Here is a 27,448-nt window from a genome sequence, read left to right on the forward strand (position 1 = left end):
TTTTTATCCCTAACTCTTTAGGGTGGCATTATTAGGTCATTTAAATGTCAATATGACAAATTTACTTCATTATTATTTCAAGTTTGTGGAATCCTAATCTATTACCCACCAGAAAAAATGTTAATATCTTTAGAACCTGATTGTTCGAAGGTTAAGTCCTGTAACTTAAGAGAGTGAAATTAATTTTATTCCTACAAATTAATTGGCAGCAAATTAATCTTTATGCGCATACGAGTCCAAATTTTTCCTCCAAATTGAAAAATCTCTAAGTTTGTGTACGTGTTAGCACCTTATCAAATTCTATCTAGAACAAGAATTTCTAACAAGCAATGTACTAAAAATTACGAAAAAGTAAACTAAAATAAAATAAAATTGCGACCACAATATTTGAATATTTTGATAATGGAACTCCTACGATTAGGACCCAAAATGCTGTTCACGACCCCGACCATCTATGGTGTAAAAATAATTGAAGTATTGTTAATTAAATAAACCCTGATACATTTTGTACATTTTCAATTATGTTGAATTAGTAAATTATTGGGTAAAAAAAATTTTTAGTCCCATAAAATAAGGATAGAACCTGTTTTTTACCACAATTATAAAAAATATCATTTTTAGTTTCATAAAATTTATAATTAGATATTTTTAGTCTCAAAAAATCTCGTGCATTGTAGTTTTGGGACTAAAAAGGCGTTATAATTTTGTGACTAAAAATGCCAAAATCATATTTTTTGGGACTAAAATAAATTTTAGTCTATTTTATGGGACTAAAAAAATATTTTGCTCTAAATTATTCGACCAGAATATGATCTGACCCCACTACATTACAGAAAATTTTTATGGCTCAAATTTGATTGAACCAAATCAATCATAAAGTAAGTGTATCACACTTACTGTGTAATAGATAATATTTCCTAAATTATACACCAATCGCATAATAAATATATTACACTTATCGTATTATTGGTTCAATTTGAAGGAATCAAATTGGAAGTAGAATTTCCCCTGCATTACTTAAAAATTCCACAAATTTCGTTGAATTCATTCATACTTCAATAAATGTTACCTCGCTGAAGGAGTCGGGCAGAAAATGACGACGTAGTCCGCGGACTCGTAGGTAAACGTGTTGGTGCCGTCATGTAAGCATAGTTGTAAGCGTGCGGGCACGCAGTCTTGAAGAACTCCGAGTATGCGCTCAGCTTGCAAATATCCGGTGTTGCGTACTTGCCGCTGCAACAATAATTGGGATCCCCGAACGCCTCGCAGGCGCTCCATGCATGGTCTTCCTCCTCCACCGCCCCGGCCATTAGTGCTAACGGCGTTCAACACCTGCAACTCCGACAGACATGAGGAGTTGAGGTCGACGATGCAACCCTTGTTCGAACAATTTCCGCCTGTCCCGCCCTGTGGGACCACCAGTTCCCAGTTCGGGCTGGGCTGGACAGGAGCGATTATATATATTTTTTGGAAAAATTACATTTAAATTCATCATTTCTCACATTTTTGGACTCCTAAGAGACCTAGTCTCATAGGTCCCGAATTTTTTGCTGCTAATTTTGATAGATTCGTTGGTAACTTGTGGCTGGTGTAGAGTCCCTGCATTTTCAGCAACCAAGCTATGCATCTATAGTTAGGCTCAAGCTTCTTTCATTCAACACACCAAATTCGAGAGCCTCTTCTCTACTTTCTTCCTCTGCTTTCACTCCTCTTCTAAGTGTTTTTTGTTCGTTGTTTCAAGTTTTCTTCCACGAGTGCGCGTGTAATAGAGTTATAGTTGTGTTAACCTTGGGGAGCGATCGATTTATACTATCTGCACCATGGTAGTACCCAAATTTCTCTTTCAAGGCAGTGGTTTTTCACGGCACAGTCTTTCATTTTTCAACAGTTGAAAGCAAAAATTTGTTATAATAGCTGTTCCAATTGCTAAAACACTGCCCGACCTCTCCAAGCTAGAGCCACTTGACGGGACCATCTATAAACAGGTCACAAAAATTGTTCATATTTTTCGAACAATTGGACGTGGACTATGTGTTCTAGAATCCACCGAAAACTCCAGCAGAAATCTTCACTCTTCCCATTACTGCAGCAACGATCCCCACAGAAGGGAAGACCCAAAAATCTGAGAATGAGGCAAAAATATAATACGACAGAGACGATAAAACGGTGAGAGGTCACCTGCTTAATAATATGAATAATTTTCTGTTAGATTTATTTGTTAACTATAGGAGTGCCAAAGAAATCTAAACTAGAATGGAGGCAAGATACGGAAGTGATGACGGTGGAAGGAAAAAGTATGTCGTTGGTAAATGGCTTCAATTTCAAATGGTCGATGAGAAGCCTATAATGGGCCACATCCATGAGTACGAGAACCTAGTGACTAAAGTATTAAGCGAGGGCATGACAATGTGTGAGATTTTACAAGCCAATGTACTACTTGAAAGATTCCCTCCTACTTGGAGTGAATATTGAAACCACTTGAAGCACAAGAAAAGGGATCTTACCCTCCAAGAATTAATCAGCCATATGAGAATGGACGAAGCAAATCGCCTAAAAGATAAGGAAGCTTCTCTCTCTTCTCTTTCAGTTAAAGCTAACCTTGTTGAGTCTGCTAGATCTGAAAATAGGTTTCACCAGAATAAAGGGAAATTTTTTCAAAAGAACAATCAACATAAGACGTTCAAGGGACCTAACAACAAGATCCAAAAGAATAAAAAATCATGCTACTGCTGTAGGAAATTAGAACACAAAGCGTATCAGTGCTACCAAAGAAAGGATCAATAGAAGGCAAACCAAAAACCAACCACTAAATCTACTCCACAAGTCAACCTAGCTGAAAATGACATGATCATTGCTTAGGTAGTTGTAGAAGCCAACCTAGTAGAGAACAAAGAAGACTGGGTACTAGACACTGGTGCATCCAGGCATTTCTACTCCAACAAAGCCCTATTTCATGAACTTAGTGACGCAACAGACGGCGAGTGTGTCTTCATGGGAAACTCTGCAACTGCCGAATTCTTGGGTAAAGGAAAGATCTTTCTTAAACTTACTTCTGGCAAAACACTTGCTTTGAATGACGTATTATATGTGTCTTCTTTACGTAGAAATCTAGTTTTTGATAGTTTATTGAATAAAGCTGGCTTGAAAATTGTGTTAGAATTTGATAAGGTTATAATCACTAGGAATAATAACTTTGTAGGAAAAGGATACTTAGTGAACACCATTTCCACTGCTATTAATAAAATTTATTCAAGTTCTTCTTATTTGATGGAATCCATTTATATTTGGCATGGTAGATTATGACATGTGAATTATTCCTCTATTAAATGGTTGAAAACTATGAATCTTATAAATTTTTCTGACACAAATGGATGCTCTAAATGTGGAGTCTGTGTAGAGGCAAAATACGTAAAGAAACCTTTTAAACCCATCACATCTAGAAGTACTGAATTGCTAGAATTAATTCACTCAGATCTAGCTGCTTTCAAAAACACATTAAGCAAGGGTGGTAAAAAAATATTATATCTCCTTTGTTGATGATTTTTCTAGATACACTAGGATTTATCTATTAAAATCAAAAGATGAGGCTGCTGAAATATTTTTGAAATTTAAGGCTGAAGTTGAAAATCAATTAGATAAGAAGATTAAAAGACTTAGATCTGATAGAGGTGGAGAATACAATACTAAGCTCTTAAAAGAATTTTGTGAGATTAATGGAATAATCCATGAAATGTCTGCACCTTATACACCTCAACAAAATAGCATAGCCGAACGAAAAAATAGAACTCTAAAAGAAATGATGAATGCTATGCTTTTAAGCTCATGTATGCCTGATAATATGTGGGGGGAAGCAACTTTATCGCATGGTATATCCTTAATAGTGTCCCACATAAAAAATTGAATAAAATCCCTTATGAATTATGCAAAGGGTTTGTTCCTAACTTTGAACTTCTTAAGGTGTGGGGTTGTCTATCTAAAGTAGCATAGCCAAAATTTAAGAAAACAAACATAAGACCTAAAAACTTTTGACTGTGTGTTTATTGGATATGCCCAAAATAGTGCCGCATATAGATTCATGTGTTTAAATGATAACTCTCTTTGTGAATCAAGAGGTGCTGAATTTTTTGAACTAGTTTTTCCTTCGATTAAAACTACTAGAATGGACGCTACTCTTCAAGCAATAAACCTTTGTTAACTTCCTCTAATTCTGTAGTGAATGAACCTAGAAGAAGTAAAAGATAAAAAATTGAACGTAGTTTTCGACCAGACTTTCTAATTGCTTTCTAACGAAATACCAAGGAAAGTTAAGTGAAGACTTTGTTTCAATGTTTCTAGTTGAAGATGATCCTAAGACATATACGGAAGCAAAAACCTCCATAGACTCTATTTTCTGGAAGGAAACCATTAGAAATGAACTGGACTCTATAATGTTAAATTATACTTGGGATTTAGTGGATTTGCCTATAGGAAGTAAGCCTATAAAATACAAATGAGTCTTCAAGAAAAAAATGAAATCAGATGGGTCAATAGACAAATTTATGGCACGATTAGTGGTTGTGGGTTATACATAAAAGAAAGGCATAGACTATTTTAACACATACTCACCTGTGATAAAGATTGAAAGCATTAGAACTCTAGTTGCACTATAAGCTATTCTTGGCTTAATAATCCATCAAATGAATGTAAAAACAACATTCCTAAATGGTGACTTGGAAGAAGAAATATATACGGAACAACCCGAGGGATTTATGGTACCTAGCCAAGAAAATAAAGTTTGTAAACTTAGAAAATCACTATATGGACTAAAACAAGCACCCAAACAATGGTATGAAAAGTTTGATCATATTTTAAAAACTAATGGATACAATGTATCAGATACATGTGTATACTCAAAATTGTTTGGGACAGAATGTGTTATTATATACCTATATGTCGATGATATGTTGATCTTTGGCAGCAACATAGAAATCATTGAGAAACCAAAAGATTCTTAGCAACACAATTTGACATGAAAGATTTAGGAGAAGCTAATGTAATCTTATGCATTAAAATTGAAAAAATTGAAAATGGGTTCTCTCTTTATCAGTCACACTACATAAAGAAAATCTTGGACAAGTTCGGTGGTCAAGATGAGATACCAGTCAAAACACCTTATAACCCTAGTGTATGTTTCAAAAAGAATAAAGGTGGCAGTGTATCACAAGATGAGTATGCAAAAATCATAGGGAGCATCATGTTTCTCATGAACTACACTAGACCTGACATAGCTTACGCTGTGAGAGACTAAGTCGTATACCCATAATCCCAATAATGAATACTGAAAAGCACTACATCGCCTATTGAGATATCTAAAGGGGACTATAAACTTGAGTTGGCACATTAATAAATTTTACCGCAATGCTAGAAGGATTTTGTGATGCAAATTGGGTTACTGATAATGATGAAGTAAGCTCAACTAGTGGATTTATTTTTACTTTGTGTGGGGGAGCTATTTCCTGAAAATCTGCAAAAAAAAACTTGTATAGTTCGCTCTACTATGGAATCTGAATTTATAGCTCTTGAATTGGTAGGTCCAGAAGCAGAGTGCCTGAGAAACTTATTGGGAGATATGCCCTTAGAGGGGTCAACTGTGCCAGTGCCTCTGTACTATGACTCCCAAGCTGCTATTGGAATTGTCAAGAACTATGCTTATAATGGCAAAAGGAGATATATTTGGATCAGACATGAAGCAGTAAAAGAACTTCTAAAGAATGGGATAATCTCCTTAGATTATGTGAGGTCCGAGAGAAACTTGACAGATCCTCTCATGAAAGGACTTACTAGGAGAATTATTTTTGAGTCTTCGAGAGCAATGGGGCTAAAACCCGTTGATTGATGGAATATGGTAATGACCATAGAAATCCATAGCCCTGTGTTTGGGTGGTCCTAATAAGGACTTGACAGATAACCCTAACTTTGTTCAGGAAGATAGCCTCATAGCTCAGTTGTTGAGTAGTCTATAGACTTGATTAAGCTATTTGGATGAGTGTGGAGGTGGGTCGCCTTCTATGAAAGGAAAATGAAAGTTCTTTCTGGAACACTCATTAGTACCCAAGATATAAGCGCATGGCCATTAATAGCGCTTGGAACTTTATCACGGAACAACGAACACTAAGGAATTCTTAGGTGATTGTGGGGGTCTCAATTTCAGCTATCGAACGTTCAAGAGTTATATCACTATCGTTAGCCAAATTGATTGTCTCCCTTCACTATGCATTAATTTAATCAAAAGATATTAATGCTTAAGTATATTTTTTTCTTTACTCAGAAATCATATTCTACTTCTACACTAGCCATTTGTGGGGGATTGTTGGGAATGACTAATGCACCTTTCCTTGTCCCACATAGAAAACATAAACAACTTTTCTCCTATATATATTAAACCATCTTGCTACCTTTGGAATGAGAAGTGTGGGTAGGTGGATTTTGGAAGAATCATCACAGGCGCCCGCCCGCCCGTCCTATCCCGGTCCGGGTGGGGCTGGGCACTCTCGATTATATATATTTTTTCAAAAAATTATATTTAAATCCTTCATTTTTCATATTTTTGGACTCCTAAGAGACCTAGTCTCATAGTTCCCGAATTTTTTGCTTCTAGTTTTGATAGATCTGTTGGTAACTTGTGGCTGGTGTAGAGTCCCTGCATTTCTAGCAACCAAGCTATGCATCTATAAATATGCTCAAGCTTCTTTCATTTCAACATACCAAATTCGAGAGCCTCTTCTCTGCTCTCTTCCTCTGCTTTTCTCCTTCTCTTTTGAGTGTTGTTTTGTTCGTTGTTCCAAACTTTCTTCCATGAGTGCGCGTGTAAAGAGTTGTAGTTGTGTTAACCTTTTGGAGCAATCGGTTTATACTATTTGCACCATGGTAGTACCGAAATTTCGCTTTCAAGACAATGATTTTCCACGGCACAGTCTTTCATTTTCCAACACCAGCATGGGCAGATTATAGCCGTCCACGAGACTGATGTCATAGAAGTGGCTGGAGGTGCCGCCCCTTTGCCGCCGAACTCAAGGGCCCTGAAGCCGCAATCTCTGGTTACATAGGTGAATTTCCCTATGGTGGAGTCTTGGGAACAGAGGGTCCGGCCTCCCACATGCGGCCAGACCAGGAGGTGGGGACAAAAATCGAAAATGAATCGATGGGAATGAGGGCAAACCCTGTGGTGAAAGTTGCGGGGTGCCGGCGTTAGACAATATCCCCGGCCACACAGTGTAACTGCACCTGTTTATGAATGTAAATGTTGCTGAGAACACACTGCCTGCTGTATTGCGAACATATTTATTCTATAATTAATCACTTTTCTAAATTATACATCAATTAAGCGATGAGTGTGTTGCATTTATAATCAAATAAGTTGTTATTTCTTAACATATTTTATTTTAAATATTTGTAAATATTTTTATAAATAATACACATTAGTTTAATTTTAAATAATAATTTAACAGATAATCTTTTTATAATAAGATAAAATAACGTATTATTACTTAAACTTTTGAATAAAAAATATATATGACCATTCATACTAGTCGAATATTAATATAGATATATAATTAATCTTTGTTTTTGTTAATGCAATGACTATTTTTAGTCATATAATTTATAATGTCTTGAATTATATTTTTTAATAAATATAATATCAATACTAATTTTATTTTTATTTAACTATAATAATTTATTATTAAATGATAAAATAATTTTTTTAATATTAGCAAAATTAAATAGCAAAAGAATTCTTTAATTCTTACTATGTGTGTGTCTGTGAGCGAGAGAGAAAGAGAGAGAGGAGAGTGTGCGTATTATATCATAGGGGATCTTTTATTTTACGATATATTAATTTTATAAAATTTATAATAATATGTTACAAAAAATGTTAAAAAATCTAATTTTTTTAAAGAGCTTATAAAATTCAAAACATTTTATTTTGAAATTTTATAAGTTTTTTTTAAAATAAATAGCTAAACAAATATTTAGAGCTTATAAACTCTCAATTTGAAAAAGAAAATTCATTTTTATGTTGATTGAGATTCATACATATTCTTTTTTATGTATATTTTGCATTTTAAGACATAAAATATATTTATTATATATATATATTCTTTCTTTTCTGAATGTTTGGTTGTCATTTTAGTAACATCTCTATTTTTTATTATAAAAAATAACATTATTAAAATACACAATAGTTTTTAATAATCGACAAATTATTAAAGTACACGAGCTTTTTCAATTTTACTCTTCATTAGTAGAATATTTCATCCATTTTCATTAAATTACGTTGAAATTTAACAATGAAAAACCATAATAAGATCTATTTAAAAGATGAGAGACTGTTACAGTTCATTTGACAAATGAGGGACGAAAAGTGAAAATAAGGGGCAATTAACAGTGGTGGGCGTTCGGATCGCGACCCAATCCGAAAGGGTTCGGGTAGATCGGATCGGATAAATTTTATAATGTTTACAATTTTATCCAAATCCAATTTTGAATAGATCGTGTCGGTTATTAGGTAGAGATAAATACCTAATCGGGTTAATCGAGTACCCGATATCTAATTGAAAAATAAAAACATAAAATAGAAAATAGTTATTTGTTGTTACTAACAAAATAATAAAGTAAAAAAGAAAATGATAAATGAGTGGTTGATCAATTTATCAAGTTATTGATATTACGAATTGAATTATTTTGTTTATTAGTTTGAATTAATTGTGATGTTATATTATCTTTTAACTTAATAAATTGATATCTTGATTTATATTAAATTATTGAATAATATTTTAATAATAAAGTCACATTATGCGTACAAATTACAATTTATAAGTATAAAATTTTCCAAAAAAATACATGCTTTTAAATATGTATTGGATGCTTCTATTTTCTTCAAATATAAATTAACAAAAAAAAAAAAATGGGTATCCGATTTCGAGTACCCGACTTTAATAGGTACCTAATTTATCGGGTTTGTGTCGGGTCATCAAATATACTACCCAACAAAGTCGGGTACCCAACCAGAAAAACCCGAAACACCTGACCCTCTTAGGGTTGGCACACGAGTAGAGTCGGCTCGCAAGCTTCGAGAGCCGGCTCGATTTTGAGCTCGACTCAAGCTTGAATTTTGAGTTATAGCTTCTAAAGAGTTCAAGCCCAAGATTCTAACGAGTTTGAGCTCGAACCCAAAATACGTTGTTCAGCTCGCGAGCTTTTCTCAAATTTTTTATTTTATTTATATTTTTTATTTTTAGATTTTTTATATATATTTAACCATATATTATAATTATTAAGTAATATCACATATTTTAAATTTAGCTAATGATAAAATAAGCTATTTTATTTATATATCTAGTCTCTATACAAAAATAAGCTTAATCAACAAATCAGTAAATTCATAGTATATTTTGTTTTATATTAATTATTGGCTTTTAAAATTATCTAATAGTCGAAGAAAATCAGGTAAATATTTTTGTTAAAAATAATTTGGACTTGTCAATCTAACATAACTTCTAAAATAATTCTTTTTTAAATGATAAAATTAAAAAAAAAAAAAAAAGAAAAAAGCTCGAGCTCCAACCAAAATATTTTGAGCCTGTTGAGTTGGAGCTTGGCTGAATTCGACTCGTTTACACCTCTAAACCCGCACCCACCGCCTCGTTTACACCTCTAAACCCGCACCCACCGCTAGCTATTAACGTACAATTGGACAAAAATGGAATGAAAAATATAAATAAGGGACTAATAAAAAGATTTTGCCTATTATAATTTATATATGTGGTCAAATACAATACACGTAGATATAACACCGAAATAAGATAGAAGTTCCAGCTGAGATGAAGCACAATATCTCTAATTAACTCACTTAACCTTAAACAACATATACGCAGGATTACCATTTAATACAGATAGAATTAACAAATTTTCAACATCTTTCTGCACTACTGTTCTCCCTCTAGAGTGGAACTTCTATGGTGGAACTGAGGGATCTTCCTTCGCCCTGCAGTCTGTGGACTTTGCCTCAAGCTGCTGCTCTAACAGCTGAAGAGAACCTAGCAAGTTCTGCGTCATCTCAGCATCCATCAGACTACAATAGCCGTTGAAGACGTGTTTCTCAATTCTTATGTTTTTGTTAGGGAAAATTGCATAATACCCCCTATATTATGCTAAAATTGCACAAAATTTAGTGTTAAATAAATAGTCATAAAAGATTCCGTGAATTTTGAAACCCTACAAAAAAAACCCTCTCCGCCCAAAACTGACGTAAGGTGCAGTATACGGGGTGGAAATGAGAGTAGGGGCCTTTTTTACCCTATTTTAGCTTTTTTCATAGTGCAATGGTTTAAATACCCTTCTCCTCCACTACATATACAACTTGACATCCTCCCACAAATATACTACACAATAATAGGGTTTTAAGTAGGCAAATATCCAATTTGTCCCTTTTGTTTGAATATAAATAAAAATCACTTATAATATTATATATTATTAATTAAATTAAATTATTATTTAATTTAAATATATTTTTAGTATTTATTTATAAAGTATACTAAATAAATATAAAAGTACTTAAAAACTATATCAATTTTTTTAACTTATATAAAATATTATATTAAAACTATTTATATATTCAAATCAAATATTTAATAAATTTTTATTATTTTTAAATATTATTAAATTAAATACTTTTACTAAATTATTATTTAATTTAAAATATATTTTAATGTTTATTTATAAAATACACTAAATAAATATAAAAATACTTCAAAATTATATCAACTTTTTTAACTTATATAAAATATTATATTTAAATTTTTAATATATATTTAAATTAAACATTTAATATTTTTTATTTTTTACTTAATTTTTGTTTATCTTTCTTCTTTCCGTCATTTTCTCACTCGTCGACGAGTCGCCGATGGTGATGAAAATGGACAAGCTTGGCCTCATTGGAATCGTCTGGACGAGAGGAGTAGAAGGGTGATAGTCTCGGTCCGTGATTTGTTCATACGGCGGTGAATCAACGGCAAGAACTTCATAGTGGCGATTCGTCCATTCGTCCAATAATTTAAAATTTTTGGATCTCAGCAAAAACTTGATGAAAATGAGCAAGTTTGGTCCCATTCAAATCTTCAGGTCGAAGCGAGTCTAGTGGTGGTGGTCCGAAGTTGGAATTCATTTGAACGGCGACAAATCGAAGCTAAGAAGCTTTGACAATCATGCTCGGAGCCCACTCTCTCTGGTCAATAAAAATTCAAATTGATAGTATGGATGTTTGCCTTAGGGAGAAGATTCGAATGGTATAAGCCATGACAAGAAATTCTTTCAGACGACGCCGGAATCTTAGAGAGAAGATTTAGGAGAAATACTATATACGTTGTATATAATGCCATATAAATATATATAAATAAAATATATATTTAAATTACTTAAGATCTGGATCGTTTATCTTTTATATTTAAAGATCAATAATTGTTATAAGAAGGGTATAACGATCAATTTAGCAAAAATTTAACGTCGTTAGGGTTTACCTAATTGAATGGGAGAGTATGCAACATTTCGGAAAACACAGGGTGTTTTTTGCCTATTCTTTTAGCACAGAGAGTTTTTAGCTAAATTTTGAAAACATAGGTGGTGTTTTTATGCAATTTTTCCATTTTTGTTATAAGATGGTTAGCATTTTTATTAGTACGCCTGATGATGTCATTGCTTTACTCTTTACACTTGGCAGCTGACATACCAAGTTAGGAATCTGTTAGTTTCTCAGTCAATTTCTTCTTCTTCTGCTTCTTCGTTTTCCTTCTGTACCTATTTAAATGAGTCTTCAACTCAACTCAATCAATGCAAGATACAAAATTTTACTCTCCAGATTATTAACATTATGCATCCAACCCTGCATACAGAATTCTCCATGAGTTCGCTCATTGATTCTAACATGGTATCAGAGCCATCGTATTGATGGTCTCTGCATATCAACATATTTTGATTTCCGCATTACATGTTCCCTAGTAACAACAAGATGGCGAGTCCCGCTTCTAAATGTAAACAAAGCCTACTCTATTGTTTTGAAACTGGAAAGGCAAAGGCAAGTCAATCTAGAATATGCACAAGTTGGTGATAATGCTGCAACGAAGGTGAGAACTTTGGAGCACAAAAGGAATACAAGAGACAAAAACTTCATATAATGGGTGCAACAGGTGGTGATTTAGTCTCTCATCTAATGGAGGCTTTGAAGATCCTGCAGAATAAAGTGGCACAGGATCCAGTACAAGTTCACTTTGCAAAAATGGATGAAATGTCAGGTATGGTATTGCAAAATAGTGATTTAAACAAATCGCATCCTAGGACTTGGATAGTAGACACTAAGCCACAAGCCATATGTGTGGACATGTGATGTTCTATTCTCTTACCAATCTAAACACTTTTGTTCCCATTCACTTCCCATACAAACGTATAACACTTGCAACTCGGTAAGGAAACATAAAGCTATCACCTAATCTAACAGTCAGAAATGTCCTTCTTATTCCCAGCTTCAAATACAACTTTCTTTTTGTGTCTCAATTGTGTCGAACATTACCTATCAGTTTCCTTTTTCTCACTTCTTTATACGCTTTGCAGGACCTGAAGGCTAAATGTATTCTGGCAATAGGGAAACAGATAGGAATACTCTATTTTTGGGATAGTAACTCGTTCATTTTAGATTTCGTCTCTGCCACTATTAAATGATTGCTTCAAAAATCAGGATGGCAGACACTTAGCTAATTTCCGTCTACATTTCCTTAGCTAATTTATTTTTAATTTAGCCACAGAAAATTCCGTCTCTGATGTTGTAAATAGGAATTTTTTTTATTTATGAAAATAGTAAAACACAATAATAAGAATTTTTTTATTTATGAAAATAATAATTAAGTTGAAAATTTTTATATGACATGATAATATATTTATATATTTGTATCATATAATGTATTATTTAATTTTAATTAATTACCATAAACTAAAAGTAAATCTTTTATTAATTTTTTTTATTTTAATAAAAAACACTCGTTCCTCTTAATGTTATCTCTCACTAGCGACCACCCCTCTCTTCTTCTCCCTTGCCTTAACGTTTTCTCTCTTGTCAACTCATTCTTCCTCTCACCAGTGACCATTAGGGGTGTTCATAATTCGATTAAACCTACCGAATAGAACCAAATCAAAAATTCTATTCGAATAAAAAATCAAACTGAAAAATTCGATTTAAGTTTCGTTCTTTTTGGAAAAAAATTAATTTTCAAATTGATTTTTTTTACAGACGTATTGAATCGAACTGAATCGAAAAATTGAATTTTTTTTATATATATGTATTTTAATTTTATTAATTATATGATACCATATAGCCATGACCGAAGGTCATGGAAGATCGAAAATCTCAAAAGAAAATTTAAATCCGACCATAAGGCGATATGAAAAATCAGCCATGTAGACGGAATGCATAAGAATAAATAAAAATAAATCCGATTATGTAGGCGGTAGAGAAAACCGACCATGCAGATGGAATGCAGCAAAATAATATTTTTTATTATGACAAATATAAAGAGAATCGAATTATATAAGAGAAGACTAAATTGAAAACCTTTTATATCGATTTAAACTAATAGGTATGAATTTTTGTCAAAAAATACCATACTAAAACCCAAAAATGATGCCAAAGAACGGCAAAATCGGGCAGCGATGGCAAGGCCGATTTTGTTCATACCTATAATTTAAATCAACGACCCAGAGTGTCTTTTCCTTATGTTTTTTTAATTTCTCCTTATTTTCATCAGTAATGAAAAATACTTTTTTTTTTTACATTTATATAGCCATGCTATCTCCATTGTAGTTGAATAATTCAGCAGCAATAATTTGGCCTTGCATTAGGCTAATCATGACAGAAGCAAGAATGAAGGTAACAAGTGCAGAAAGAAAAATAAGGGAACTTACAAGTAGTCTGTATCCCTTCTTATGCCAAATCAAACTTTTTATATAACTAAAGAAACAAATTACAAGTGCCTCTGCTTTAACACATAAAGATTGCTAAGGGCCTGCGAATAAAAGGGGGAGGGGTTATAGTTATAACCAAATGGTCTGGACTTGAAACGATTTTTTCACGTACGCATGGCTTTCATCTGCCAAGTGTCACTTCATTGTTGACACGTGTGATTTGGTCAAATCTCTTGACTTCCTTTGCTGTCACTTTATTTTTTCATCAGTTTGGAGAAGCTGCTTTTATCTGATTCCGATCCTAATTTCTTACGGTATTCTTTATCTTCAGAGGATTCTGAAATTTCCATCTTTGATTTGCCCTTCAAGGTTTCTTGGATTCCTTTGAATAAATTATCAAGAAATACCTCTTGAAAGAATTCCTCCAATGGATTCTGAGATTCTCCAGCGAGACAAGAAAATTTATTTTCTCCATTTTTGCTTGAAGTTTTCATAGGAGAGGTAATTCCCGAAAGATTCTTTTTGAGATTATTTTGCATTTGCTTGAGGTATTCCTCAATCATTTGATATTTCATGATCACTCATTTCTTATTCAGGATCCTCTGGGAAATATCTTCAAAAGAATTCGGTGCCTGATTCTCTTCTTTCTCTGCAAGAATTTTATATTCTTGCAATTTTTCTTCCATCTCGTTAAAGATTTCTTGACCATAGTATTTCTTGGTCTCGGGATCAATTTGCATCAACCTGTTCCAAAATTTTGAACAATATCTTCTTTTAATGTATGGGAGCTTTTGTAGGGTAATTCCTACTTTTGGTAGCCATTTTCAGATCCATGGAGTAGAGAATTTCATAAAGAAATAAAGAGAAGCCATTCTTTCAATCCATCTTCTCGATTTTTTCAGCTTGGATTATTTTTGGCGAATAATTTAGCCATTCCGTATAGTATTCCTAGAAATTTCAGGAAGAATAGATATCGATGGACCAATACTTATCCACCACTGAAATACCCAATTTGGTATTTCTTGCTAGAAGACTAGTGGACAAATTTTAAAAAACCGTGTATGCTTTATCTTATAATTTTCATAAAGAAAAGCTTTATTAAATGCTTCAACATAGTCTCAATAATTGAATTTTATTGTATTTTTTGATTCTGGGTGAAAATATTCTTTTTCTCCTAATGGATTAATCCCCCTTTCTACAGCAGTGCTGAATTTTTTGATTACTGCTTTTGAATAATTAAACTGCTTCCCATTACTGGAGAATGTGTGATTAATTTCAACACTCTGGGTTGCCTTAAGGATACATTCATAATGTGCCCTAGGTTTGTGTGACCCTGTGGTAAAAGATGCAACATTAAGGTACCTTTTTATTAAATACCATGGATCATTTTCCCATCTTAAATCATCATTTTCAAGAAGTATAATTACCTCATGATGTTCATTGCACTTATAATTAATTAATTCATCTTCATCCTCTTGCAATATTTTGCGTAAGATGCTAAGGATGATGATTCATCAGTTGTTAATTTTTTGTGTTCCTTCTTTAATTCAAGGAACTGTTTGAAGAGTTCATTTTCTTCTTCAGGGATGTTATTATATTTTTCAATTTTGGAAATATTTTCCCTCAGTAATGTCCTAATTCCATGTCTAACAATATCGCCTGCTAGAAATCTACCTCGTCTTTGATTAGAGGAGGAATTCCTTCATCTTTCCCATTGGGGGAGCATTCCTGAAAAATAAAGATAATTAATTAGCTAGCATAATAACCAACAATTTGCTGATGGTATAGCAAATTTTCTATCTAAAGTTGTTTAATATGATTTTCTGCAGTGACGTCTGCATCTGGATATTGTATGAGAATGCCAGAAAGAATCTCCTTGAGTTTGTCAATTCGCTTCCTGATTATTTTTTGCTTCTTTTCAATCTTGTCTTATATTCAATTGGTTCATCCCAATATTTGAATTGATAAATAGGCCAATGTATTCCATTCATAAAAAATCTTTCCCCTATGACTAATTCTTCCATCCAAAGATTTGGAATTTTAGAGGAAATATTCATCCCTCTAAATATTTCTTTTCCAAATTCATCAGGATTTATTTCTATCAATACATTCTCTTGATAGGAAATTAGGGAGATTATTTGTCTCTCCTTTAATATGCTCAATAGAAAAATTAAATGGGGCAAGATGTGCTTGCCCTCTAGCAAATATTTGTCTAGAAATATCATGTTTAAAATCTTTATTAAATATATTAGCAGCAGAACAATCTGTCCTAATGGTAAATAGTAAATCATCTTGAAATTTCAACACACATTTAACAATGGAAGAACTTCTTTAGCAACTGTAGCATAATTTCTTTGGGCTGTTTTTCATTTTTCCAAATGGAATCTAACGAAGTATTCTTGCTTATTTTCATCAATTTGTTTTAGTATTCCTCCAAATCTAATATCAGAGGCATCTGTTTCTATTCTCTTCCAATTTGAATTAGCAAGAGTTAGACATGGTAATAATTTTACCTCCTGTTTAATTAATTTAAGTGGTTTTGTATGTTCATTAGTCCATTCTGATGGATTCTTTTTAAGTCTGTCATATAGTATTGCTGTGTCTTGAGCAAGATTCTTATAGTATGGGGCTATATAATTTAAACTGACTAAAAATCTCTGTAATTGCGTTTTATCAATGATTGTATCAGGAAATTTATCTGCAAATTTAATACTCTTATTGATGGGTATAATATCCCTTTTTTCAATATGATGTCCCAAAAATCTAAAAAGATACTTATTTTTAATTTTGATAAAACCAAAATATTTCGAATAACTAAGTTTTTAAACATTTCTAAATGCTTAAAATGGTCTTCTATACTGTTTGAGAAGACTAAGTTATCATCAATATAAACGATAATAAAAAATTAGAGAATTGATTAAAAATATCATTCATAATATTTTGAAATTCTGAAGGTGCATTTTTTAATCCGAATGGCATAACATTCCACTCATAATGTCCAAATGGGACTATGAATGCCGTTTTGTACCTATCTGATTTATTTATTTAAATTTGTCAATATCCTGATTTTAAATCAAATTTTGAGAAAATTATTACCCTATGTAATATTGCTAATAGATTCTTTTTATTAGGGATCGAATATCTTATCCATTTTAAGATTTTATTAAGAAATTTATAATTTATCACAAGCTTGGGTTTTCCTCTTTCCTTTTCTGCATGCTTATTAACATAAAAAGCAATACCTAATTAGGCTTTTCTCAATTAGGAATTTAATCTCATCTTTACATAATTCTCAATATTCAGTATTCATTTGGCAAGGTCTTGCCTTAGTAGGGATATTTACTTATGAAAATTCACTTTCATGGGAAGGCTAACAATATATTTTTTCCTATGCCAAAATGCATTGGGATGTTCATCACATATTTCTAGTTCAAATTTATTTTGAATCATTTTAATCTTTCCTTGTAATTTAGGATTTTTAAGTAGTTCATTTATTTGTAATGAATTTATTTCTTTCTTAATAAAGCATATTTGGTTGGTCTTAGATATTATTAAATCTTTTATTTCATTTATAACTCTGTCTATTGGTTGGGTGATGAATTCAAATTTTATTATTTCATTATTAAAGGTTCCTATTATACCTTTTTCATTAATATTTTTTATCGAAAAAATCTTTTTAAGGAAAGGTGTTCCAAGAATAATTTCATTTGTTAAATCTTTTATTAACAGGAAGCTTGTCGGAATAAGTTTTCATTATTATATATGTAAGCTTTTGAAATTATATTCAGTTTTTGGCCGTTGGCAGATGATAAAGAGTGGGTCGTTCTTTCAAAATACCTAGTTGGTATAAGACCTTCTTTAACACAATTAATATCTGCTCCATTGTCAATAAGAGCAGTAAATATTTTTCTAAAAAAATTGTTATTTATTAAAAGATCAATTTTAACATTTTATTTTTTTACTAGTGACTATCTCCAAAGTGGATAGAAAATCCTCCTCATATTTTTCTTCTCCCATTTCATTATTCTTGCTAATTTCAAACATTTCAACTCTATTAGTAAGAGACTGATTGTATTTTCTAATATTTTTTATCTCTTCTTTTAATTTTTCTACTTCTAGTTTTAGGTATTCTAGAGTAGAGGGATTATCTCTAATAGTATGCTTTTCATTAAGCAATTTCTTGACTTCAGTTATTGTATATGGTTCAAAGGGTTCATTAATAGTTAAATCATAAAACTGGGTTAGACTCAGATGTGGAGGCTTTATTATTATTATCAATTTTACTCAGAATGATATCCCTAACTTCAGGATCTTTTATTTCTCTAAGTAATTCGATAATATAATTATCAGTGAGAACATTTATTTTTCCCATTTCTTTAAATTTTGTCATTAATTCATAAAATTCTTGATGTGAATTTTCCTCCAGCCTACATGAACAAGAAGGTTCTTCTTCTTCAGATTCAGAAGTGGTTGATGAGTATTCAAAATTTTCTTCAATATTTTTAAGTTCACTTTGGTCTTCAGATTCTTCTGATTTAGAGAATTCTTCTTTTTCAGAAAATATTACATTGAGTATTTTTTATTTTCTTTTTCAATCTTCTAGCTTATTTATTTCTGCATCTATTTGCAAGATGATATAGCATCTTCTTATTTTCTTTGTGGTAATATTTTTAGCTTTCCATTCATTTTTTCTAGCTAAGTCTTTTTCTTTCTTTATTTCTTTTCTAAATTTTGTCTTTTTATACCTCTTTTCCTTAAATCCCGAAGTTCTATTCCTAGAGATTTTTTATCTATCGGATGATTTCATTTCCATCCCAAACTGAGTACAAAATTGTCCTAATTGGTTTTTCTATGTTAAATTTTATCTTTTAATTTGTCTATTTAGTCTAATTTCATTGCATAAATTTAATCCTTCCTGGATGTAGGTTTCAATTAACTTCCATAAGTATATTGACTATAATTAATGTGCAAGTCTCCTTTTCTCAGGACATTTCTAACACTTTCTGCAAAAAGGTAAGGGAGGCCATCTATGAAGTTAGACTTCCAATGAGCATCATTTGACTCTGGGAGTTGCATAACTCCACTAAGGAATAAGTCTTTATACTATCTAAATAAAGTTAACGTCTTAGATTTTAGATTTTGTAATAGTGTTCGAATATTTTCACTATTATCTGACCATCTACCTGTAAAATATTCGACAATGTTTATAGCTAATGTATAAACAACTTTCCCTTCTCAGATATTAGTTTCAATTTTTACTGTATTTAATATTTCATCTTTATCTGCTTGGCTGAGATAATTATCCCACCATCCTTTTAATTAGCCAGTGAATCCTACTATGATTATTTTAGCAATAGCTTTATCGGAATTATTATTTCCTTTACAGATAGTACTATACATCATCATTCTATATATAGTATTATAAATTTGTCTTTCTGTAAACCCATCAATGTTCCATTCATAAATTTATTTTTTATTATAACTATTTTGGTCAATTATCTCTTGTTCTTCATAAAGAACATCTTAGGGTGTTGGTTTAGGATAATAGAATTTTGTTTGCATTGGCTTCCTAGCGAAGTTTTCTAATTTGTTAATTTCCTCTATGAATTCATCTTTATAATCCTGAGGATCTACGTCATTATTTAGAGTATTTAATTTTAGAGTTTTAAATTTTATTTGTGTTATTGTAACTATTAAAGTATCATATTCGATTAATTTCGAAAATGCTTTAAAATTAATTTTTATTTCATTGGAATTCATTTTGAAAGGCTGTTGAGGGGGAAAAACGTTATTTAGGATTTTTCTATTCTCTATAAAATATTTTCTCTCTTATACATTTAAATATTATTTTGAATATTTGGTTATAAACCAAGGAACAAAGGTAACTTTCTTATTCCATATGGCTAATTCCTTATAGAATTCATTTGAAATTTCATTTTGTTTCTCAAGTGCGAAATTTTTAAAAAACCATTTCCTAAACGGTTCCCATCTTTTTTAAAAAATTCTCCCTTAATTTCTTTCCTAGCCAGGGATCCAGGACTAAAATCAAATATGTTTGTATAATTTTCAAATAGAATTTCTATTTCATAGGCAATTATATCAGGTGTATTCATTTATAAACAAAAATCTATTTTTGAAGTTAATTCTTCATTTAGTTTAGAATCCTTATAGATACCTTTAACCATATTATTTGGTTGTATTCTTATTTCTTCGATCTTATCATAATTTGAGTTATTTAAATTAATTTTCTTCTCTAATTTGGGATGTGGATGCTCTGGATGGGGTTATTACCTTTATTGGTGATATATAAGACATATTAGAATATCTTGAAGAATTGCTTCTTAAATATTTTGATTGATTAACAAAGTCTATTATGACATTTCCTTCTGGATTTTGTAGAATATTTGTATACATACTCTCAGTATTACTTCTAATGGGGACTTTCTTTTCAATTACCTAATGTTCTGGAAACTCTACTTCGTTCCATTTTATTTGTCTCCTAGTATTGATCCTTGAATTTTGTAAGTTTGTTTCAAAGAATAATGTTTGTTCAAGAGATTTATTATCTTGTGTCCTACAATTAGGATTAAGTGTCTGGAGAAGTTTATAGTATATTCTATAACATATACATATTAATTCTGACCAGGTGCATAATTATATCCATGGATTTTAACATTTAATATTAATGCATTGAGTATATTCACATCAGACATTGATAATTGTAGATTTCGGTAAACATTAAAAAATACTGGTCCATGAGCCAGACTAAATTGTATTATTCTTATTTGAGATTTCTTCGAGTCTAAATTCCTGGCATCTCTTAGGGCAGTTAAAAAGCTTTCTGGTAAACCTTCTAATGTTAGAGGCTTAAAGGCTATTTGAACAAAACCTATATGTAGAAATTTATATTCTTCTTGATAATACCTTATATCCATGGCATCCAAAAGTTTTATTACTTTTTCTTTATTATCAAGACCAATAGATTCTTCAGTAGTTTTATCACCTGCTTAGTTTTCCAAAAATCAAATCTTCCAAAATTGTAAATTAAGCTATGATTTACTCTAGGTTGTCCATTTATTTAGTTGATCTAAATTTTTTAGGAGTTCATACTCCCCTTTCTTTTCATTCTTTACTTGACTACTATTATTATCAAATAAATACTATATATTAAGCAAAGAAATAAAGTACTGTTGAATTATCCAATACAACTTCAACAATATGGCTAATAACTAATATATTTAATATTTATTTAATTTATATACAATAAATTATATCAATATATATATATATATATATTGAGAGTTAACTAATTTGACTCATGAATGACTTAAAATAATTTGAGAACCCCTCTCTCTCTCCTCTAACTCTCAACTTGAACCCTCTCTCTCCTATAACTCTCTCTCTCACGGCGGGAAGGAGAAAAGAAAAAAGAAAACAATCTCTAACTCTCTCTCTCTCGCTAGCGGCGTAACATATAATTTTTTTTACAATTTCTAGAAGAAATATGACACCCCAAAAATTATAACACGTACACAATGGTAGGATTAATTGGTAAATTTTTATAAAACTTAGTTAATTAGTAAATAACTTATAGGTCATATTTGGAATATAATAAAACTTAAATGAGTTAAATAGGAGTTCGTTATAACAATTGAGAGCAAATTATATTAATTAAAAAAATTTAAGAATGACGTAAGGGGTATTGTGAGAAAAGTTTAAACTAAATTAAGTGTATATATATATTCATATATATGAAAGTAGCATAAATTGTTGGATGATGGTAGTTGGGCACGTGTCCCCAATTTTTATACATATACATGTAATAGTTGGGCAAGTGCCCAACTTAAATTTGTGTATACATACTACATATATATTATATATAACAAAGGTGCAAGAGGTCAAAAAAGAAAAACAAATCTTTCCTTCCTTCAGTTTACAATCAGCAGAGGCGATTTCTTTCACGATAGTTAATCCAGATTAATATAGGTGAGTAATTGATGTATTAAAATTATTATTTATTTAGTGTGTTTACTAAATGCAATTTCTACTATTTAATTAAATGTTTAATCGAAAAATTTTACAAATTTGACTATTTAAATTAGTGTCGAATTGAATACCAAATCAGATATAGAAATTGTATAGTTGGTTAATGTATTATTAAATTTATTAAATTTAAATATACTATAATTAATTTATATAATTCCACTAGAATTATTAACCAAAATACGTAATTCTGCGTATTGTTGTTTAATTAAATTATATAGTAGCGATGAATTGATAGAAAATTCATAGAAATATTCCAAAAATTATATTTAAGAAATATTATGTTATTAAAGAGGAAAAACCTAATTTAGAAATGTTATTAAAAACTATAATTATAAATATATAAAGAGTTTGGTTAAATGAATCCCTACAAATTAAATGATAAATTATAAGTATTTTTATGAAGACTAGGGTGTCTAATTATTGATAAGAACTAGAGCGAAGATTTATATTTAAGTAGAAATGATTTGTTTAAGAATTAAAATTGTGCGAATAATATTTAATATTCTATTTAAAAGAAATTACGATATTTTCGATATATTAACTGTATGTGTAACTCATTATAGGATACGGGGATAAAGTGAAAGGACTGTCAATTATCGATTGGAATAAAAGTGTTATAAGGTCGAGGTAAGTAAATAATTGGTATTATCTATATATGTCCCCTTTATTTGTGGTATTAATGCTATATAAATCTGTGGTTCATGCTAAAGCTGATTTATCTAAAAATATATCAGTGGTAGATGATTTAATTTGATTGACGATATTATATTCAAATATTATATTTGTCGTATGATGTATGTGAAATAAGAGAATTACATTGAAATATTATATTTGTCGTATGATGTGTTGTGGGTGTCTGATGTGGGTGTCTGAAAATGAGAATATATCAATATATGATTTTATGTTACTAGTTGCTTATAAGAATGGTGATATATTAAAATGAGGAAGTGGTGGAAATTGAATATAATTTTGATGTGAATACCCCTTGATGTTGTTGAAAAGCCTGTAGGGCAAAATGAAATAAAAAGAACTATGATGCGATATGAGAAAAAAATGAATGAAAATAGCTATGATGCGAAATGAGATTGATGAGCCGACTGTCAAAGGGATTCACTTGAACTCATATAATGGTGAGATTAAGTTGATGGGAAAAACACAATATCACCTTCTGGTAAGCAAACTAGGAAAAAGAGGAGTTTAATTGATTGTTTTACTGTGAGTTAGTTATGTTGGAATTAAATTGATTATATTCAATGTATGTTGCCTACTTATCTTGTTTGGGCTATATTTTGAAATACATGTATAGATAGGGCTGGTTATTTACTTATTGAGCGGTAGGCTCACTCCTCTGCTTACATTTTTTTCAGGAATAGACTTTGAGGTGTCTGTCCCTCAAAGGCTAGGTCCAAACACTATATTCAGTCAGCTCGGGGCAGTACGCAGTTTTCTCCTCATTGTTGGTTAGAATACAAACACATTTTGTTTGTATAAAGAGAATCTAAAAGGGTGGGGATTACTTGTAACGGATCACCTCATGGTGTTTGATATGTATATATATATATATATATATATAATGTTATTGGTTGATTATGCTTATTATGACGTTGGGATTACGTGTGCAAATTGATTAAAATATAGCTAGTAGCGATAGGGTGCTACAAAAAATTTGAATGCTTTCAAGGTGTTTATTGAAATGCTTGATTAAACATCCTTATATTCTTCTCATCGAAATATTTATTTATTTTTTTGCTGAAATATGTTGAAAAACGAACTATTTGACTGATTCACATGCGAAAGATTTTCTATTTAAGCATACTTTGACTCCTTAGTCTGAATAGGAGCAAGGCAGTGGGTGAGAAAAGTTTCAGTTATACGAAATCTTTGCCAAAAGGTAGCTTTTGTTTTTCTAATTATCTTTTATTAAAGAAGAAAAGGAAAAACCCTCTAACTAAATGTATCTGTCTAATCTACATTTCTATCCTGAGATGTTGGTGTTTTATGTGAGAATCACATCCATCTGACTCCTTGTTCGATTTCTAATTAAGTGAATCAAGTAATCTTCGGATCAAATGATGATTGTGCACTTTTCTTTATTTTACTTATTTAACTCTGTCATGGGTTTATGTTGAATTGAGAAGTTTTGAAATTTGTTTTGTATTTTTTTAATTGACTTGAGAATTTTTCTTGAACTCAATTTCCCTTAATACATAATACACACACAGAGGAAGATCAGGATATTCTTCTGGGAACGAGTTCTGCTGGAAAAAAAATCAATTGAATAAATTGATTAATAGAATCTATCTACATTTATCACTTATTCTGTACATTGATTTTTCAAGTTTCAACTACAACTTCTAACAAGCTATGCCTATAACCACATTCACTCGGGTTAATTAGTAAGTGTACTTATAGTGTTACTTGAAAATTATTCTTATCCTTTAACTATAATATGCAGCTATACATCCAAGAGTATACTTTGGCTCTGTTTACTTTTTTGCACTACTTATTCCCTTGGGATTAATTTCGGAATGTGTCAGATGGGATGGAGTGCTTAGCCGTTTACATACTCAGATAAAAATGCAGATTGTATCCTCACAATTATGTTTACCTGCATGTATTAATTCCACCCATTATTATTTCTGTTACCTTTTTGCCCCCTTCAATTTAAGAAATTACAGAACGCAGTTGTCTCCCAATACCCCCACCCTCCCTCTTCGTCTTTTCCCTTCCCTCTCTTTCCCCAATTTCTGCTTTGACATCGTTCGGCCGCGAAAGGGGAGCCTTCCTCCTAACCGTTCTAATCGACGATTTCAACCACCGTATTCTCGGTAAGTTAACCGTTATCCAAAGATTTTCCACAAACATGAATGTGATATGTGTACCGGTTGTAATCTTTACCCGACTCCTTATCTCGATTTTTAGGGTTTTTCTAAATTCCGTATTCCCTTCTTGCAGGCAGGCACTTTCGTGGCTTCCTAACCCTTTCCGAACATATCCCCAAAGGTAATTGAAACTCTTTATTCATTTCGTTTACCCGCCTTCATGTCCGTAGTTCTGATTTGAAATTTGTTGTGTCAATTTTGTTATAGCTCACCTACTACTACACTGAACGCAAACGATACTTTCTACCCTCTGCTAGGTGTAATTTTTTCGTGGTTAAAAGCTTTGCTCTTTGTCAAAAATTTGTCATACACCTGGTACCTGCACTGTCTTTTGTGAAATGCGTTATTGCATTTACATCATACTGTATGCTTTCCTTACTCTGACTACTGTCCAATGGTCCTGTGCGTCGACGTTACTAACTACAGTACTTATAAATACATATTACACATATATGATGTTTAGCTTACCCTGTGGTTCCTAATGTCCTCACGTTGCATCCCTTAACTGTTACTATCTAGGGCATTTATGATGGTTACCCCTCGTTGCAAAAACCATTTCAGTAGTAGCGATTCCGAAGGTAGAACCGATAGTAGGTACCGTTCTTCTGCGTTAACCGATTCTATTGTTTGTTTTTGCCGTTGTGGTAGGGATATTGTCTTACGCACCTCGTGGACTACCCTAAATCCAAGTCGAAGATTTCGCGGGTGCCCTGGTAACGAGGTTCGTTATTTCAGTACAAATTTACTCATGTGCATACAATGATCGCTGGATAATTCGTATATGCTATTCTCAACGTGTATGGATCCATCCTGCACTGTTGCCCATCCCTTATGTAATACATCTATATATGTGCCCAACGTACGATTCTTTATAATCAGGGTCACTACTGCGGCACATTCCAATGGGTGGACACCCCCATGTGCCGCAGGTCAAAAGAGATCATCCCCGGACCATTGAATCGTATCTCCGAGTATGAAAGCTGGATGAAACGTTTGAATGATCGCCTACAAGCGGAGGAGACGCGGCGTCGTACATTAATAAATTATTTGATCGTCTTAATCATTGCTTGGCTAATAACTGTTTCTATTGCGTTGAATATCTAACCTTTCTTAATCACTCCGACTGTGTATAATTTTTTGTTAGCTCAGGCACTTCATCTACACTTTACTTTGTGCAATTTTTAATGTCACTTGCACTGTAGTCTACAAGTAAGTTCTCATCAATCGTACGGTCTAATTTTTATTAAACTATTTCTTCCACACTGTATATGTATGAAATTCCACATGTTCTCAATATTGTTATGTTTTCCATTGTTATTAAATATAACTTGGGCCTTATGAGTACACTGCACAATTAAAACACTTCACTTTGCGACTAGAACTGGGGTATTCCATTGTATGGTGAGGTTTGCATTACTTATCATCATATGTATTAAAACATCTGCACCTGTACTTTTTGCATCCAGTCCGAATATTCCAGTATCCCTCATTCAAATTGTGTAGTGCATTCATTCATCCAACAACCTATCCACCAACTACTTCATTTATTGTGCCATCACTTTAAGCATTAATTGTGGAGCTGCAGATGTGAATAAATTTGATGAGAAATGTTCAAAATGTCGGCGGCCTGCACTAGTTTATACATCTGCTGCATATGCATTTACTACTAATGCTTGTCATTTCCTACACCACTGCCACACTTTGCGATTAATTACTCCCATCTAACTTAATATAATGCGACATGACAGTTTAATTATTGGGGGGGTTTTCACTTGGCCACACTGACAATTGTACAGTTCTCTCCATTCATTGGCCAAAACATCAAGTCATAATCCCCAGCAAAGCCTATAAATGTGACTGCATTTTTCATTTCTGATTTGCAACATCCTTTTTCTACTTTTGTACACCCCCCAACATACTTTTTCTATATCGAATGATGTGGCTAGACGGGTTCTACTACCAGCGCTACATGTTCTATTGTTCGAAATGGACAAAGGACGTGGAGTCAACGTTTATTACTAAACTTCTGAACCATACCAAGAAAGGTCGTTTTCACCCCGACCATGAGAACACCTTCGCGATAACTGATGCGTTGGACGCGGTCCACAAATTTCACGCTGTGAAGATTAATCTTGGTTGGGGAAAGTACGTCGTCAAGTTCCTATGCGAGAGGCACGATGTTTTTGGAAAACTGATTGCCCGCCGGGATGTTATCTGCAACACCAGGCTACGTTTAGTCACAGCGCTTGACTCAACTTGGAAGGAGTTCTGCAAGGTGATCTATTTTTTTAACAATTTTATCTACATGTTCTTACATTCGTATATCGCGGACAACCCTTACAATGTGCACTTGTGTTTTTTGTGATGTATGACTTTCTATTTGCAGGAATCACGCATCGGCAAATGCTACGTGAATGCTTACGAAGACAGGTGGAACGATCTCTGTAAGCTTTTTGCCGCCGGTGGAATCAGACTCCGCTTCTGTTGACGATGCAGGTCCTGAAATGGAATAAGGGGATTCAAAGGAGCATTCT

The 27,448-nt window shown here is 32.1% G+C and overlaps 1 pseudogene; it reads right to left on the reverse strand.

Annotated features, from left to right (window-relative positions):
- Positions 1,066 to 26,784, reverse strand: LOC110012419 (annotated as a pseudogene).

Source organism: Sesamum indicum, linkage group LG8 (genome assembly GCF_000512975.1).
Source record: "Sesamum indicum cultivar Zhongzhi No. 13 linkage group LG8, S_indicum_v1.0, whole genome shotgun sequence".
Classification (NCBI taxonomy): Eukaryota; Viridiplantae; Streptophyta; class Magnoliopsida; order Lamiales; family Pedaliaceae; genus Sesamum; species Sesamum indicum.